Source organism: Osmia bicornis, chromosome 10, assembly GCF_907164935.1.
Source record: "Osmia bicornis bicornis chromosome 10, iOsmBic2.1, whole genome shotgun sequence".
Taxonomy (NCBI): Eukaryota; Metazoa; Arthropoda; class Insecta; order Hymenoptera; family Megachilidae; genus Osmia; species Osmia bicornis.
The window spans coordinates 2,083,433-2,103,996 of NC_060225.1; the positions used below are offsets into that span (position 1 = coordinate 2,083,433).

General features: G+C 34.2%; 1 protein-coding gene across 1 annotated transcript in view; it reads left to right on the forward strand.

The window, feature by feature from the left end:
• The window catches only part of LOC114880931 (metabotropic glutamate receptor 8-like), a 207,224-nt gene that overhangs the window by 47,005 nt on the left and 139,655 nt on the right, over nucleotides 1-20,564 (forward strand). The gene's annotated exons all lie outside the window — the stretch shown is intronic.

Genomic DNA, 20,564 nt, shown 5'->3' on the forward strand with positions numbered 1-20,564 from the left:
TACAGTTGACATTTAAAAAATAAAAAAAGTGATGGTATCTACTGAACAGGAAGCGCGTCCTTTTTCATCTAGACAAATTCCATCATGTGTGGCAAATTGTATATTAGAGAAAGTAGAACAGTTTGGATGGGAAAGAATAGCTCTCAGACATGGCTCCAGCGGATTAGTACCATTTTGGGAATTTGCAGAGTTATTTGGAAGGAAAAACGTCGGAAATGTTGACTGAATTTTTTACATTAATACTGCACTTCTTCAAACGAAAAATGTAAAAAACTTCTGGGAGTAAAAATGTAAAAAATTAAATAACCAATTTTGATGCTATAAAAATCTAATCCGCGGGACCACACTAAAATTTCATGGAGCCTGTGGCTATTAGACCTCCGAGGGCCCCTTTGGTTGACAAACTTGGCATAAAATCTAAGTTTTATTAGAAATCAAATCAAATAACATTTAATTGTAAAAGAAACTAATGACCTACAATTAAATAGTATTGAAGGGGACACATCGGAAAGATACATATTTTAATAATTTAATGATTTAAAACGTTTAAAAGCAATAGAAATTGGATAAAAAATTTACAAAATCATAATGAATTCTGAAGTTTAAAACTTTTTAAATCATCATCATAAAACATCATTAAATCATCATTATGAAAAACCATAAAAGTTAAATAAAACTAAATCATTTGTATAATTCAAGAAACGACAATGTACTATAAAAAAGAAAGGCTTTTTTTTACAAAATGCAACCTTGATGGTGTTCAATGGATTGTTAGATTTGTTTATTTGCTGTCAAAATTATTTTCTCGAAAAATGTAATTTCAAGAAAAATACATTTATTTGATTATTAGATTGATGCATTATATCTCCGTTCATTTCTCGAATTTCGCCCCAAAACATTATAGGCATAGTTTTGAGATATGTACCTATCAAAATATATAAAAAAAAATCGATTTTTCCAATCCCTTATCATATACGACGTCCTTAATATTCTTGATATAGAATGGTGGGTTCTTCGTTGCAATTAGCCACTGTACAGTTTAGTATTATTAGGTACATATTAATACATATTAAAGTACTTTATGTTATTCCATGGCGTTTAAAAAAAATGTTATAATCTAAAAACTACAATTCATCATCACATAATAAATCAAAAAGTCCATTACCATTTTGGGATATAGTATACCATTGAACAATACAAAGCTATAAATTGATTGTTTCGTTATTTATTCCAACAAGGAACCAACTACAGTAAAACCTGGATATATGCAACAAAAGTTTGTCTGGATATATGCAACATCGCTATCCCCTCCACTTGGGAGGATCCCCCTAGGCCGAACCGAGCAGCTCGGCGAGGAAACCGTGTAATATGATCCGATCGTAATATCGGTGTGACTAATACTAATTGAACGATAAAACTTTTTTATTTTTAACTTTTTCTTAATGAAACTTTTACTAACGCATTTGTGAGATTTTTCTGACTAAAATGGTACCAAATACGATATGATTTGGCTACATATGTATAAGGCAGACCGTACACCAAAGATACATCAAACACGCAACATGCAACATGCAACACGTCGCATGTTGTGTACGAACGTAGAATAGGTAACGCGGCACGGTACAAACGATTTGTACGGACGCAGAATCGACACCAAGACTGGATATATGCAACATTAAATGCCCAGAATCGATACCAAAACTGGATATATGCAACGTTTAAATGCCCAGAATCGACACCAAGACTGGATATATGCAACGTTTAAATGCCCAGAATCGACACCTCGCTTGGATATATGCAACGCCTGGGTCCCAATGTTTGTTGCATATATCCAAGTTTTACTGTATTAGAAACATTGATGAAATATTTATTCGATCATTTTCACTAAACGTTAAGCTTGAAATTGATATAGTTAAAATCTTTTCGTTACATTTATATCATGACATTTTTTCAAATGTTTCATATTTTGAAATTGGTCATTGTATGCTGTAATTTGTAACCAGCCATTTTGTATTAACAGTATTCATCAAGCGTTAATAGAGTCATTTTCAGCAAACTCTAAGTTTCTAATTGATACGTGTAGTACAAGTGCTATTTTATGGTACTTTTCTGTTATAAAATATTTTAATAATCTGAAGTATAAATTAAATTATTTTATTTGCTAAAATTTCGTTTTCTATTCAAAATACCATTTCATTTGAACTTTGTAGCATCTAATATTTTAAATAGTATTGGAAATATTTTTTCTTTAAATTTTACCCAGCTCTGGTGAAAAGGTACAGTAGTACAACAATGGGGTCAGGAGGGCCAATTGGCCCCCTATTACAATATCAACCATTTTTCAATAAATACCAAAATATTTTCGAAAATTTCAAGAAACGGCGGCAGGAGTATACAAAATTGAAGAAAAATGAGCTTGATTTTATTATAATACTAGTACGATAAGGAAGAAACTTATTGGTCCCTTTACTGGTAAAAATGCATTCTTTTTATTTGTATATTTCATTATTACATTGCTGTATTTTTGATGTTTCTAATTTCATCATGAAGCAACTTTATGATTAAAATAATCAAAAGATGAGTGTACAGTAGACTCTGGTTATATTGACGTGGGCGGGGGTGCAGCCGATAGCAGGGGCAGATTTGTCAAGCTTCCAAACTTTCAGTTGGAGAAAAAAAGAAGGATAAAAATGTATCATTTCCGTAGGATATGATGGCGGGAGAATGGAACTAGTATAGTTAAATTATCCGTGTGAGAGTCGAAGCGCTCAAATGGCAATACAACGAGACTCTACTGTGTATGAAAAAGTATAAAAGAGTGTACGCTGGGCATATATGCTTTAATATAATCCCTTTGTTGCTAAAAGCGTACCTGCATTTCTGCGGAAAAGAAATGCAATTATCTTGAATCTATTTCACATTAATCCCGAAATTTATCGTTCCATTAAACTGTTCCATATTTAACGATCTTTTATGATTATTACTTTTCATGGTCTTATGTAAATTCGAAAATAAGTTTTACAGAGCTCGAAATTATACTATTTTTAAAATAATATTTTTTATTGTATCATAGAGAAAATTCTATGCAAATATGTACATATTTAACCAGTTAACTCCGGAATTTAGTCTTAATAATAATCCCTCACGGGATACATAATTAAAATCAAGCAATGACGAATATACACGTCGAATGCGGAGCAAATGCGTCTATTATAAATTTTTCGAAAAGAGTAAAGCAAAATGAGCAAAAACATACATTTTTATTCGATAAGAATTTAACAATGAATTGTTGAAAAGATTATTGTTATTAAAAACTTAGAAACTGTCAAAAAATGAAATTCATAAACAAGAAAAATTAAAGAAAAAAATAATTTTAAGAAGTTAAAATATACAGTAAAGTATACAAAATAATTCGGAGAATATCAGATGCATTGGGGAAAATAATTAACTCAGTTTGTAAAAAGTAATGCATTATACGGGGAATATCCAATATATTAAAGAGAATAATCAAACCTTTTTTTATAAAATGCATAGCAGTTTTATTGCTAATATAAAGGAAACATATCACTAAATGATATTTCTATTATTTATTGAGGCTGTAGTTCCGAATAGCCCCGGTAGCCGATCGACATGGGCTTTGGAGGGGGGAAAGGGGGGAGGGAGAAAACCCCAAATATAAAACGATATCCACATCAGACCAATAGTTCCGGAGATATTAATTAAAAACTTTCGCAGAATACATAGAATTTTGTCTATACAGACGTGACTAACAACCATCCCCGCTGTAAAAACCGTGGTCGTCAAGCGTCAAGCAGCCGATGACACAGTAGGGGGTCTCGACCTGGGTATCTACAGGGTGTCCTATATATATCAAGCGCATTATTTTGTAAACTATGGTTTACGTCTATATTAATCACGTCGTTTTACTCGTTTTGATATGCTGAATACAAATATGATTTTTGTTTTTAATGGAAATAAACTATCGAAATATTCGCAAACAACTTTATACAGAATTTTACTCAATAATGTAAGGCATATGTAAGACGAATTTGCCAGTTATACATACAGTGTGTCCCACCTTAAGTGTTATGATTCCGTTATTCCGTAACTATTAATGATACAAAAAATTGTTGATATGGGAATTGCACGGTAAAAGGGGACCTATGTTTTGGCCGAAGTGAAAAATCTTTTGCATTATTAGTTTAAGAGATATGATGGTCAAGTTTCGTTTTTCAAATGGAACTATATATTTTTTTTTAGTTCATGTTATAGTGTTTCTCAAGACGAATTTATTAAGCTTTAATGTATACACTCGATTTTAATTAGTATTCAAGATATAACGTTTACAAATTTCCTGATTTTCAGTAGATGCGTCTCGGTTTGAGTGGCAAGTTGTAAAAGCGGCCCTATTGTTGCGGTAAGTGTCACAGCGGTTATTCTTTGGGTCTGCCGTTCCTAGCGTAGACCCCCGCTATGGCACTTCCCGCAACAATAGGCCCGATTTTACAACTTGCCACTCAAACCGAGACGCATCTACTGAAAATCGGAAAATTTGTAAACATTAAAGCTTAATAAATTCGTCTTGAGAAGCACTATCACATGAACTAAAAAAGAATATATAGTTCCATTTGAAAAACGAAACTTGACCATCATATCTCTTAAACTAATAATGCAAAAGATTTTTCACTTCGGCCAAATCATAGGCCCCCTTTTACCGTGCAATTCCCATATCAACAATTTTTTGTATCATTAATAGTTACGAAATAACGGAATTATAACACTTAAGGTGGGACACACTGTATACGAACAGAAGGTAACACTTTGTTCGTCTACGAATATCAAACCGTAGTAGGTTAGGTTAGGTTATATTCTCCGTGGCGGGGGTGCCGGGGGAGGAGCTTTGCCCTTCCCCCAACCTAAAACACAAGAATAATTACTTTAAAAAATGGTACAATGATCACAACGGAATGAGACACTCAATAGATACTCAGGTCGAGACCCCCTACTGTGTCATCGGCTACTTAACACTCGACGACCACGATTTCTATAGCGGGGATGGTTATGTTAGTCATGTCTGTATAGGCAGAATTCTATGTATTCTGCGAAAGTTTTTAATTAATATCTCCGAAACTACTGGTCTGATGTGGATACCGTTTTATATTTGGGTCTTCCCTCTCTCCCCTCCCCTCCAAAGGGGGACTCCCCCCTCGCCACCGGGGCTATTCGGAACTATATCCTTTATTGAAATTTGGAGTTTTTATATACATAGTAAATGATAATTTTTTATTTTACACGAGTATACGTGTCAACCACACCCAGTGCCGGTTTTAGCAATATTGGCGCCCTGGGCAAGATTATCGTGGCGCCCATTCAGGGGCTCAAAAATCGCGTCAGGGAAGATGTAGACATAAATGCCGCAGCATATATAGCATATAATGTAATATTACGAATGAGATGTAGATAGAGAGAAGAGACAATGAGAAAATATCGGTACATTCGCATACTAGGGACACCGGGCTGTGGCGCCCCCTACAGATCTAGCGCCCTGGACGATTGCCCGACCGCGTCCCCCCCAATACCGGCACTGACCACACCGATATAAAGTTCTGGACTGACATGTATACACGTCGAACGCAGTGAACTACGTTTAATTATGTTAAACTCATTATTAAATAATGGTAAATTCATAATTAATGTCCATCAATGCGTGCCGTAAGGTTTAAGCATTAACACTCTAGCACGCGATATCGCGTGCACGTCGATATTAATTATGAATTTATCACTATTTAGAAATGAGTTTAACATAATTTTTGTAGCTAAGATGCGGCAGTAGCTACCTATTTTCATATAAATTCTCTTTATAGTAGAAAACATTATTACAAAAATAATACAATCTCGACCTCTGACACTGTAGTATACGATATCGCGTGCAAGGTAGTTAACGCTAAGTGTTCGGCCACGCGATATCGCGTGTTACAGTTTCAATACTAAACGTTCCCAGTGCCGTTGGGGGGTTGGGGGTGGGGGGTGGGGGGTGGGGGGGTGGGGGGTGGGGGGTGGGGGGCAAGCAATCGTCAGGGCGCTAGATTTGTAGGGGGCACCACGCCGCAGCCCGGTGTCCCTAGTATGTGAATATACCGATATTTTCTCATCGTCTGTTCTCTCTATCTACATTTCATATGTAATATATATGCCAGAGCCCGGCAAGATTTGCAGTTTTCAGCCGATTTTTAGCTCGCTCCGCCTACTGTTCAGCGCGCAGGCTACGAACCGTTTGAGATTCAGGTGTGTATCACTCGTAAACGTATGGTGGCAACCACTTAAAGAAAAACGCATCGACAATAGTACCTCGCGGGTGGAGTGGAAAGTTATTGCCGGCATACGTTCACGAGTGATACGCTCCTGAGCCTCGAACGGTTCGTAGGCTGCGCGCTGAACGTCGCGGCAAGGGGAATAGCGGTAGGCGGAGCCAGCTGAAAATCGGCTGAAAAGTGCAAATCTTGCCGAGCTCTGATATATGCTATATTATATGTTACGGCATTTATGCCTACATTTTACCTTGTCTTTTTTTCTTAAAAATTTTGAGCCCCGAATGGGCGTCACGAAAATCTTGCCCAGGGCGCCAATATTGCTAAAACCGGCACTGCACCTTCCCACAGTAATGTGCCATACCCGAGCTAAATAATTGTTTACTTTTAATACTAAAAGTATTTGTTTATAATACTCAGAATACTAAACTTTAAAAAAGAAAAAAAGAATTGGTGACATTTGTTAAATGTTCTTTTGTAATACCTGCTACATACAATTCATTTCCATGTCTTTGATGGTCTTCAATCACCAAGTTCTCAACCATCTGCTTTCATGGATATACGTGCAGAAGTCTTCAGTGGAAGTTTCAAAGTGTAGCAATTAACCTGATTGACCCACCTGCCGAAAGTACTAAACATCTACTTACTCGTACTCGCACATACGTATTCACTTGTGTGTCTCCGAATACGTTACCTGTGCACTACTGCTCAAAAGTTGGTGGATATTTATTCTATTATCTAACCTATTCACTTTGATTTAAATGCCGGGCCAATTGTGACCTTAAAGCTACAAAATGTATACAAAAAAGCATGTATTAAAATTTGCTACATACATTTTTTTGGAAGATTTCTATAATATCAGAAAAAAGGTAACTAAATCGAAAGCAATAGCTTGATAGATAAAGTTAAAAATAAATTTAACTTGAAGAGTGGAAGTAAATAAGGGTGAAATTACCAAAATTAAGTTTCTGAGGAAAACAATTTTTTATTTAGCAAATTGTTATATAGCGAATTTCTTTTCCAGTTCTTTATTCTCTAGAACTGCTAAAAAGTGTATAAATAATTGTAATAACACTTTCATTAACCCTTGAACAGCGGAGCCTGGGTCAATCGTGATCCAAGCTTACAAAACGTATACAAGGATATTAAAGTTAAATGTATAATTTTTAAATGAATCAGGTTTGTGTATTGGAAGAATAATTTTCAGAAAAACAGTATAACGTATAGAAAAGGAAAGTAATATGAAACACAAAATTAAATTAAAATCGTGGTTCTCTCCATGGTTCGCCGTGTGAAAGTTAATATTTATTGACCTTCATATAAGTATCTATTTTATGAAAAATGAATTTGTCAAACCTTCGTGCACTATATTGCAATTTGGTGCATAAAATAACGTGCTAGGAAATATTTTATTTTTCATAATTTTACAAACCTTCAATATTATACAATTTAAAAAAAAAATACATTTCTATAATAGAAAAATATATTTTATTATTTAAAACCATATTTCTTTTTAGACTTAAAGAAGAAACCGTACAACGAAGAGTTATAAATGGTAATTATAGTCTTTTTTATAGCAAACTCTCATTGTATTGCCACATGAACGATTTGATCTTCACACAGATTTTCAAGTTATAGTAATGCCACTTTTCCATCATCATAGCCCACGAAAATAATACATTTTTATTTTCCTTTTCCTCTCAACCTGAAAGTTAGAAGCTTGAAAAATATTCCGCCCCTACACCCCGTCCGCGGCAGTAGGTATAACGAGAATCTATTGTACAGTCCCTGGCCATCGAATTAGGACCACGTACGAAAATTTCACTTTTATGGCTACATATAATAGTATGTCATATATGGAAGATTATCTTTGGTCATTCAAATTATTACTAAATACATTGATAACCAGGTATACATAGCAATAGATTTGTTACTATTGTGATGAAAATAAAATTATGTGGGCGATGAGCGATTAAGGGCCGTGCAAGTGTTTGTCTGGAGCCTACTCAAAATACTTGTTTACAACTCTCCAAGCACAGTGAGTTAAAAACAAGAATTACAGATATTTGGGAAAATAATCAAGATATAAAGTGTTACGAGCCGGAGGGGGCGGCTGCGTAGCCGGGGCTTAATTTCGGTAAATGGTAATTGTTAATGGCTTGACCAGTGTTGTTATTAACACTGGGAGCCTAAGGAAGTAGACGTGGAGACGAACCTACGTATGGCTAACGTAGGGAGCTCCAGGAGGTTGGCTATGGTGGACGAACCTACGTATGGCTAACGTAGGGAGCCACAAGAAAGGTGAAGAGTGGAGGACGAACCTACGTATGGCTAACGTAGGGAGCCGCAGGAAATGTTAGTATTAGGTCTCGTAACTTGATTGATGTACCTCGAACGGTAAAGGTACACCTTAGTGGGTTTCTGGATAGTAAATATAATTGAGCAATAGTATGTAAGTTAAACTAATATGAGTTTATTCTCTATTCCGGGACCTTACAATTGTTGCGTGTAATTGTCGCGGTATTCAATGAATTAAACTCTAGGTTGCAAGTTTTAAATGAGTTGAATAAATACAATTTAGTTTCGATTCCGCGAAGCAAGAATCTAATCCTTCTCGGTTTTCACGAACGCGAGCAAACGGGAGCGGACTACAACGATTATAATAATGTTTAACAGCAGACAACGTACTGTATAGTTAGGTACTGTGAGTGCTTGAAAGGGACTTGAATACCCGATCTCGCAGAGTTTAGCTATGTGAACCTGGCACCCGACTTTTAAAAAATTAACTTTTTTTTTCATAAAACGGTAGTATATCGTTTGTAGTTGATTGTAGTAAAAATATTTTCGTTTGTAGTTGGATCAATTAATAAATAAACAAAATTGAAAAATTGTCCCGCACCCGACATTGAGATATTTCAAATCGGTTTTTTGCATGTGACAGAGAATCGTTTGTAGTTGATTGTAGTGAAAAAAGTTTCGTTTGTAGTTGATTGTAGTGAAAAAAGTTTCGTTTGTAGTTGAATAGTTTAAAAGTTATAGGTGATTGTTTATACCCATCAGCCAACCCCGTTAATTTTTAATATTTTTTCAACTACAAATGAAACTCTTTTCACTACAAACAACTACAAACGATTCCCTATCACATGGAAAAAACGGATTTGAAAAACGGATTTTTCAATTTTGTTTATTTATTAATTGATCCAACTACAAACGAAAATATTTTTACTACAATCAACTACAAACGATATACTACCATTTTATGAAAAAAAAAGTTAATTTTTTAAAAGTCGGGTGCCAGGTTCACATAGCTGCAGAGTTTCCTCGTTGCAGAGATTATCCGAAAAAGAACGTACTGACGTGTATCGAACTGATTCTAGACTTCAACTAGACCCGAGGTGCCCTTGTCGCCACCCTTTTTATACTCAAAAATTAGATTAAAAAGGGTGGTGGGGACTGACTCTACGTGACCCGTAGAACCGCGCCCTTGCTTTGCGTTGGTCTCGAATTTTCTAGAAGACGGTTGGTGTCGGGTGCACACATCCGATTCCATATAAGGAAATTTTTGAGAAGGGTTTGTAACACCATATAAGGAAATTTCCGAGACGGATACGTAACAAAGCATATGATCAAGCAATGTATACGGAGCATGCCGGAAATGATACAAGCTGTCATCAAAGCAAAGTATGGAAATACAAGATATTAACACGTGTTAATTATGTTATGTACAGTAGTAGTGTATTATGTTAGTTGCTAATAAATTATATAATTACAATTTGAATAGGCCTTTTAATTTTACGGAAAACGTGAAAAATGCTAAAAATTTTTAGTGGTCCTAATTCGATGGCCAGGGACTCTATTTCCCCTATTCAATTGCATATGTTGATGGTTCAGCGTGTGGAGGTTAATTATATGTAAAAAGAAATTAAATATTTAAATTTCACATTAGAATTTGTCTTTCACCAATTCACTCTCGACGATAAATGTTATTACTCCTCCTTCTCCTCTTCCCTATGACTGTGATGAGGTTTTAGTAAAATAAAAATATTGAAAGGATATTTGAATATAGTTTTTTATTGAAAATTGTGTACATATGTTCAGAAGGTTCATAATAACCCTTAAAATTAAGACTACAAATTATATTTACTCGAATGTCTCAGGAAATGTTTGTTGCAATAAAAAAAGTACGACGTATATATTATTAAATAACAAATTCATCCATGTAAACAAATTTCTGAAAAAATAATTCTTTTAAAAATATTCATATAGGAAATTAATATATTCTGCGGGTATTTTTGGAGCGAAGCTCCGCTATTAAACGACTGATCGGGATTTTTGTGACTTAACTCAAAATCTAGATTATCAATTTTGACCATTCTTTGCAAGCTGTGGTCATAAAATCAGAGATCGGTGGTGTTCTTGAGGAATGGTCACAGAAACCGATACCCATGTTAAGTTTATGAGAGAAATCGGAATTACGCTTAGTAATTAGAGAGATTCGCGTGTAAAAGAGTATTTATAGTTACTTTTACTGCAAATCAATCGCTTCACTCCAGCCTATGTCAGCCACGTAAAACGTTAAATAATTTTTATTACACTCTGTTCACGTGAATTATGTGTGTATTTATACTAGAAGCTTATAAATAAAGATTGTAGTACTGGGTTAGAAAAACGGCTTCATAACTGCAGAAAAATCATTTTTTAAGAGATAAAAAGAAACCAATTTCATTTAGTCATACTTGTTATGAAATGATGAAAAGGACGTTTGATGACGTTGAAACCAGAGCAATTTTTAACATATCTTAATCCTTTCATGTTGTATTAGTCACAAAGAGATGTTATGATCTATCCGTCTCGGAGTAATCGGCAATATACTGATCGAATTGAGTATCCTCCTCCTTTTCGAAGTCGGATAAATAATATAATTTTTAATTATTATATATATTATACAGTTGAGTATATAACTGAAAAGTACAAATAGCAGAATAAATATTAATTAAAATTTTTTGGCATAAACGTTTATACGCAAGTGGTGTCCTTGCTCAGCAGGCAGCTGTTCGAAAGCGCAACACAGGCTTCGGAAATTGATATTTAAATTTTCAATTGCTTATATCTCGAAAACGAAGCCGTAGATTGCGCCGATGTGGTGTTGCCGCGCTTGTTCATAACCACTGTTCAAACATAATCAGTAATCAATACGCGGACTTTAATTAGACAATGTTTTTCGTTAATAATTCAAAAGCGAAGCTTTAACCAACATTTTGGCAAAGGAAAAAGTTGTTTAGAATGACCTTAGCAATCATTCCTACACGGGTCCTACCCCAGTTCTGGGACACCCTGTATAAACGATTTTAACGTTTCAAAACGAACCACTCGTATGCTTGAACTATTTTTCTGCGACAAATGTTTATCGAAGTAATCAATGTGGTTTGTAAACTCTACTTTGAGGGTTCTTTACGCTCTTTCAACACAAATGAATGTCAATAAAAAAAATTATTTTTTTCGAGTTTTATGTTATATCAAAGCTTTAGTAATATCGGAGTGGAATATTTGGACATCCTTTGTACGGTGGATCGCAGAAATATTCATCCATCTACTAAAACAGAATAGCTATTTCAAAATTGGATCAAAGGATTTGAATTTTTCTAGGAATTAGTATAATATATTAAACTATGGTGCTTTTGTAGCTTTGAGAAAAAAGATTGATCGAAATCATGAAGAAAATGGTGAAAATTGCTTTTTATAATTTTTTAAATTAAGCCCTTAACTAATAAAAATTTTAAAAACATCATACAGGGTGTCACATTTAACCGCCATCCTTAACTATTTTGTTATTTGGAAAAATACAAAGAATGCTCTGACGAAAAGTTGTAGTGATTACATACCTATTAGTTATTAATAAGAAAGTAAAACACATATGTATACTCATAGAGGAGTAATTGTAAAGGTTATTAAAAAATATTGTATACCTTGATTATTATTCAATTTATAGGTGCAGGAATATTTGAAATACAGAGGTTGGTAAAAGTAAATAAGCGATTTCAATTAGTTACACCTTCACATAATTAGCTAAATATCTAGACTGTCCTTTCCACAAAAATGTGGCCTCTTCATCAGTCTGAAATTTTAAGATTCTAAAATGGGGTACACTCTATTGTTACGTGCGGAGCAGGCGTAGTGGTAGGTGACTACTCTGCGGTATGTTATGTTCCGACGCAACGCTTAAACACTTTCTTCGTGAAGGAAAGATAATATAGGATTCGGATTCGGTCTAGACTTATACAAGCCTCTCGCTCGCTGGATACAAGGTTTGGAAAAGTACGCACTAAATTATGATCAAAATTTGAGTAAATAATTATTATATATTTTGACAAAAGAATGAATTATTACAAAAGTCTGATTGGTACACAAGTATGAAAATATAACGTGTATTCAGAAGATATTATGATTCCTTTAATTACCGAGGACAGAGAATCCTGATCTTGATTGGACTCACCGGATGTTTAGATGTACAGAAACGGTAAACGGTTAATTTGATGGATTGCTCCCTTCTCTCTCTCTTCCTCTCGACGTACGGATGTTGGACAATGTTCTTGTTGAGTGAAACTATGGCCTTACACTAAGAGTTTTTTAATTGTAGATGGTTCGAAAACTTGAGTCTTTATTTTAACGAGAAAACTGAGTCTTTTCGTGTGATAGTTGATTTTCACGAAACTCTGCTCGACGTATTTCGCAATACTAAACGTTCCTCGGATAGAGAGACCGCGCACCTCGCGACTATATGGCCGACTGTATCTGTATTGTCCGTAATCGGGTTTTTTAATAGAGTCGAAAATGCTGATTTCGCATGGTTTGGAGGAAAGAGTTCAGTAGTATATTGACCTGTTGGAATGTCTATCATTGCTACATATTATTGACGCAGCGTTTCGAGAAGAAGAGAGAATTTGTTGACGCTGGTGACTCCAAGGAGGTCAGTCAATGAACCAACTTCCTGATTGCTGACGCTTTCGTAATTTTGAAATTGAAGACAATGGAATTTTCTTTGTCGGGACGTAACACTATACATTACAAATGGGTTGCGCAAAAATCTAATGGTTCGTTGGGCGCCAGCCACAGAGGTGACGATTTCGGAAAAGTGGAAATTGGGGGTTTCTTATTCAAAGACTGGGACGCGCGGCTCGACCTCGGTCGGTCGTCACACAATACGCGCGGGAGTGCGCAGGGAGAGAGATGTTAGGAAGGAAAAACTCAGGGGAAGGGTTCTGAGGAGGTTCACTACGTTACGCGTTGAGGAAAGGGGGGGGGGGGGGGATCGAAGAAGGGAAATCTTTAAAAGGGTTGGAAAGGGGGCACGAAGGTGTCGCGGGCACGATACGCGGATTTACGATACGCGGACGAAGAAGGTACCGTTATCGGATGGTCAGACTTTACAATTAATAATCGAAGGGACTTACCATTCGGCAATGTTCGCCACTCGCACTCTGCATACAATATCGCTCTACACACAACTCAAGATCGCCTTCTAGAAAATCTCTCTATCCGCTCTATATCACTATAACGTCGAAACGTAGATTGACGGTTCGTCGTCGTAGCAGCGACGACGAGCCCGTCGTAGGGAATTTTGGGGAGGGGATGGGAAATGGGGCCATCTTTTGTGTTCGGGGATCGATCTAGGATCAATGAGCCGGTAACCAGGATTGATGGGGCTGACGGAGGCTCGATGGTGGCACCGACGAGATACTGTTAAAGACTGCCATCCTTATGGGAGGTTGCGGCGGCGAAAAAATTCGACGTTTTCTTACACCCTTTAGAATATATTGCGGCCGCAGTAAGAAACAGAACCTGAATCAGTGAGTTTACCAACGACGGTGCTGAACTGTATCATGAGACATGAGATGATATTTTATATGGTCAATGCTATTATTATTTCTTCGGTGATTCGAGTTAAGTTCGTTTTACAAACCTTTCGGAGATACTTTTTAAGACGTAAAATATTTTAAAGGAGGTAACATAATAACCCTCTTTAGTTCATTAGAAATTATTTTTTTAATAAATGACGAACTCTAGTTCTAAATGTAAATTTAGAAAAAATGATGAATAGAAAAAAAATTAGAAAAAAAATTATTTTCCTCTAATTTCATTTAGAAATCATTTAGAAATAAAAATGAATAAAAAATATTACATAGGTTGTGACCCTTTCGGGGGTTCACTCTATACAGGGGGCGTCGCGAAATACAAATATGTTGGGCGCCAGCCACACTGTGGCAATCGAAATCAAAAAAGGGGAAAGGGGTATTGGGCGTTCACAATGGAAGGGTCTCGGGCACTTTCGTCCGCACAGTTTCGAGGGGGAGTGCGCGAGGAGGAAATAGTGGGGGACGGGAAGGTACAGGGTCGAGATGGGTTCTCGCGGGGGTCTCTACGTTACGCGTAGCTTTACAAGAGGACACTTTCCCGTGACGCTTTCTACAATGATAGCCTAGGGCTCAATGACGGCTCGTCGTCGCGGGATATTTTGGGGAGGGGATGGGGTTTGGAAGGTTGTTAACCGATGGCTGGCTATTTGAAAAAATGTAGAGTAGCGGCGCATGGGGACCGGACGGCGCGGCGCGTGATGGTCCGCCGGCAGGTCATACGCAGCGATAAAATTTTATAACTCTGGCAATTCTGCGTGTTCCATCATGAAATTTTCAGGGTATTTAGAAAACTCTTTAAAGATTCTACAGAAAAAGTTTCAGACCGATTCGTGCTCCTCCTTGGGGTTATTTTCAAGTTTGAAAATTATAAACATTATTTACAACAATTTGAAGATTGCGTTGACACATGTAGTAATTATTTTATTAAACCTTGAAGTTTTACCTATAAAATGCCGGTTCATGCGTGTCGATATCTATAATACTTTCCGAGTTATGATTTTTTGAAAAAAAAGTGACTCTAAATTTTCAGTCCTTATAACTCGGAAAGTTTAAATAATATCGAGGAACGGAGCATCGATTTTCCGTTCGTACATTGGGTTCTACAAGCCTACAAAATTTAACAAAAATCCAAAACCATGCGGGAAAAAGTGTGATCACTTTGCGTGGAATGGCCCACTGGTGACATAAGTATAACTGAAGTTTTTTACGAATATCTCGGAAACTAAGGCCGAGCGGCGGTAACATGTATAAGGAAAAGTTGTTCAGAATAATGACCTTGACAACATATTTGAAGGTCACGAAAATCGGTGAGGAGGACCAACTTCGAAATAATTACCCAGATTTCTTACATTTCAGAACTCCAAAATTACAAATCTTTAAAATTCTAGAATTTCTAAATTCTGAGATTCTAGAATTCTAAAGTCGTAAAGTATAAAAATTCCAAAATTTCATATTTTAGTATTCCCAAATTCCAAATCTTCAAAACTTCAGAATATGAAAATTCCAAAACTTCATATTTTTTATACTTCAGAATTCAAATATTTCGAAATTTTAAAATTTAAAAATCTCGATGTATCCGAATTTTAGAATTCATAATTTCAAAATGTCAGATTTAAAAATTCTATTATTCTGAAGTTTTTAAATATCAAATTCCGGAATTTCAAAATTTCAGATTAGCGGAACTCCAGAGTTCTAAAATTTCACATTTTCTAAATTCTAGAATTGTAATATTCCAGGTTATTAAAATTCTAAAATTTCAAGATTTCTAAAGGGCTTGGTCCACCTTAAAAGAAGATCCAAATTACTCCAAATCACCCCATCCGAGATGATTTAAACCAAAAATTTGCTACCCGACAGAAAGAATCGATAAAAGAACGAAATCAATCGAACAATCAATCAATACCTTTTGCAAAACTATCGTCTCAATTTGTATCAGATCGCCTTTAGTCAAGGCATGGTTAAAATAAAGTTACATACGTATTCAAGGTGTGTGTTTTTTTGAACTGATTTGAAATCGTTAATTCGAAATCAAGTCAGAGCTCATGCTGAGTGCTCGAATTCACGGAGCTCAATAGTTATGTCGATTGTATTTTGTTAATGAAGTATAGAGACTTGACAAAATCATCCTAAAACGTTATACAATAGACCCTTAATAACTTTCCTTTTGCTAACTTTCCACAGAGGTCTATTGCTCTCACATTGTATATTCACTAATACATACTATTCACGTATCATTAGCACTCTGTTTTTCACACCTGTGATTTGTTTGAGCATTCAATTGTTTTGGGAATATTACGTTATACTTGTCTTCACTGCTTTCCCCTGAGCTGTTTCGCTAGGTATCTATTGGGGGCATTTGTTAAGTTTTCGTTTATTAGAAATTTCCTCTGCTACAGCTGCAAATATGAAAAGTTATTAAGAGTCTACTTTTCAAGAGTTAAAAGAACATGTAAAAGTTATTGAAGTTAAATGGCTCTATAATTTATTACTCTCCGTCTAATGAAACGTGGTAGCAATACCAATTAATTAACACCATCTTCAAATTTTCATTTATAATAATATTTAATACAAATATTTATATAGATAATCCGCAAAGATTGAAATGTCTAAAAAAATATTTGTCAAATTATAGTCAACATACTACCAAAAAATGTTGAACTTACAATTAGTAATATTAAACGTAGTAAAAGGAGCTGCTTGTTTTGCCGTTAATGGGTGTCATTTGACCGATATTGTATCCGGAAATAGGCTGTTCGCTATCCTTCCTTGACAATAGAATAGCTCTTCAGTTTCTTTGATACCAAAGAGGTTGTTTTTCTGTAACACTTTGATGCTTTATGTGATTAATCGTAGACTGTAATAATTTGTCATAATCATCTAATAGAAGTGTATGTCCTTTGTATCTCGTCAAATATTAATACACTTTTGCTTGAAATCATGGAATGCTTATCTGTTTTGAGAATGTTTAATTATTATATAAGTAATGGAAATTATTTAAATTATACTATATTACATAGTTGTGTTACTGTACATATTGCATCGAGGTAACCAAGTGGGAAGTAAGGTGAACTAGCCCCCCGTCACAAATACGAATCTTCTAAGACTTTAAGATTCCAAAGACGTAAAATTTAAAAATTTGAAATTCTAAAATTCCAAACTTACAAAATTCGAAAATTTATAAATTCCAGAATTCCAAAATATCAAAATTATAAAATTATAAAATTCTTAGCGTTGAAAACAGTACGGTATCAAATTAATTTACACAGCTAGTAGAACCTAGTATCTTTGTATTTAACTATTGTTCAAAGTTCAACTAGTGTTTCTTACGTTCTCTATTTTTATAATAAATCTTTCTACAGTTATCACTGAAAATTTTTCTTCGACGCTCTTCCTTCTTAAATAACAATAGTTAAATAGCGAATAACTATATGCTCGTATTCATTTGCTGAGCAACATTCCGTTCGAATAATTCATGCAGAATCCATTTCTCTCGCTTCTGAATCTTCCACTCGCGTGCCGTCATTTAGATATCGTTCTGAAATGAACTTTCAATTGTCTTGAAAGTTGTTTCAATGTTTGTGAAGAATCTTCATCCAGTGGAGCTTGCGCATCTTCATCTTCAGCTTTCGTTGGTTATCTGAGTCATAAAAACTCAACTCACTAACTTTCAAATGTTAACATTAATCTCAACGTGTAGGAATTTCGGCACTGTTAACGTTTCAGTTTTTACTAATTATGGTGAAGTAGTGATTTTTTGGTACCGTTAAAAAAAATCTAATAATTAACATACCTGTCGTGCATATTTTGCTAAAATTCATACATGATACAGTATTACATACTCACAATCAAATAGGTAATAAAAGAAAAACTGGAATAATGTAAAATAAAGTTGAAGCATTAGTTTAAGAATCCTATCATAACGGATGTACTATTAGAAATGGCGCGATGCCTTCAAGGCAAAATCGGCTTCAAAGCCGATATAAATTTCAAAAATAACTAAGAAATTTGCTATTATTAAAATATTATAAATAAAATTATTCAATAATATGTATTGAAAAAAGGTTAATATATTTTGTTGAAGAATCACGAAAAATTTTAATAAAAAAATATTAATTGTCACAGAGAGCAGTTAGAAATTTAATTTAGTCAAATAATTAAAACAGGAATAGAGTAGGGAAAATATCTGGAATAATTTAAAATAGCAAACTGGAGCATTAGATTTAAAAATCTATATTAGGGTGAGCGGTAGTACGCATGGCTGTTTCTACTATCGCAGACAACCAGTTGAAAAGTACAAAAGTTTCTTTTTCTATGGAATGTAATCGTAAACTTTTATTCAAAATTATAAAGAAAAATTTTCTGTTTCATCATAAATTTCAAATGAAAAATTTTAAACAAACTGTGTACTTTTATCGGTGGATTAAAATTTAATAAATACTGTTATATATGCGAATTCAGTATGCAAAAATACACAAATAGTGCTTTAAATTTGAGTGCTATTTTTACTCTTTCAAATTAATAAAAATGTATGCATCAAATGTATTTTTGAAATCTATATTTTACCAAAATTTTCTCAAGATGAAAATTTGGGACACAATTTTTGCTATTAAAAAAAATATGATCATTAATTATATTACACTTTGGCAAAACGTAATTTGATTAGTAATTAAAGATTATGATTAAGTGGAATCAGGTCAATAATCAATGATGTAATCAATAACTCTAATTAGCGACTAATCAGTAATTATGACTAGTAATTCAATAATAGAAATAATCGAAACTGTTGTAATTAAAGGGCAAGATTAACTCAATGATGACCCTGTTAATTATATTATGATTGAATTAGTACAGTGGACACGTTGTATTGCCGCGGATGTGTAGGAGCGTATAATGTTGCAAGCCTCTAAATTTTCAGTTGGAGGAGAGAAGAGATATAGAAGTGTATAATTTTCATAGTCTATGATGATGGAAGAATAGCACTAGTATGCTTGAAAATCTATGTAAAGATCAAATCACTTACGTGGCAATATAATGGGAGTCCACTATAATTTAAAAGTAATAATAATTAATCGTACTGTGAATATTTTTTGAAAAATACGTATTTATGAAATAATGAAATGAAGAAATAATCTTTTTACAGAGCGAGAATTGATGAGAACTGTCATGTTAATATGTAATTATATTTAATAGTTTATATGTCTTCTGTATTTTGTCTACTATTTCATGGGAACACAATGTTTTGATGGAAATTGATGATAGCATTATTGATCCTATTTCATAAAATACAAATTAATCGTTCGTTAAATTGTTACAAATTATCGTTTTGGTTATAGATTACATAAATCATTTATGGTTACTGATTTATCTTAATAACAATTAATTGATTAATAATCATATTTACTATGATTACTTTCAATAATTAGTTACAGAGGTAATGAGAATTACTACCCAAACTTGGATCATTCTGATATTCGGTATTTGGTAGTTTCATTTTGGAAACATTTTGTTGTTGAAACACAGTAAATTGTTGATAACTTTCCTCTCGCTAACTTTCTACAGGGGCTTATTGCCTTCCACACCTACAGGAAAGGTGGTGATGTTTCGGGTTCTCGCCCATCCCCATGAGTATTGCTCGGGAAAATAACAATGTAGGGAAAGAACCCCCTTTAGGGGAAGGCGGAACGACATGGCTACTTAGGATGAATTGGTCACTTGAATTTTTAATAGCATAAATACAATTGAGATTTTAAAATTATATTAACTTTGTTTAAAAATATGAACTTTACAATCAGAAAAAAAATGAAATCGATTGCTTTTAGTTTAAAAATGATATTAAATAGAAATTTTAAGTTCTAAGAAATTAAAATTAGTATTTTTCTTCTTAATCAGAAAATATCAAATCAAATCTAAATTTAATGTATATGATAAATGAAACTTTATCTATTTTATTTTATCTTTGTCATATACTTAATCAATTTTCCAAGTTCTATCTATTATTTATTTTCAATAAAAGAAGAAAGACATTTGGAGCGTGATGGCCACTGATGTCTGGGGTCACTGATCCCGTTTGCCTGTGCGAAATCCAGCTAAATCTTAAGCTCTAAAAGAACGCTGCAGTGTTGAAAGGTTCAATAACTCAAACAATTTATCAAAACCTTTTATTATTATTTATGTCATAAAATCTATACTTGTTTGATTATTTATTATTAAAGAAATGTTAAAAAATATGATAAAAAACTATTGTGGCCAAAGCGCCCTGTATTAGTGGCCATGTTACTTTAAAAATAACATTTTCTACGTTAATATTAAAGCTAAAAAATTAATTACATTATTTGCAAAAGAA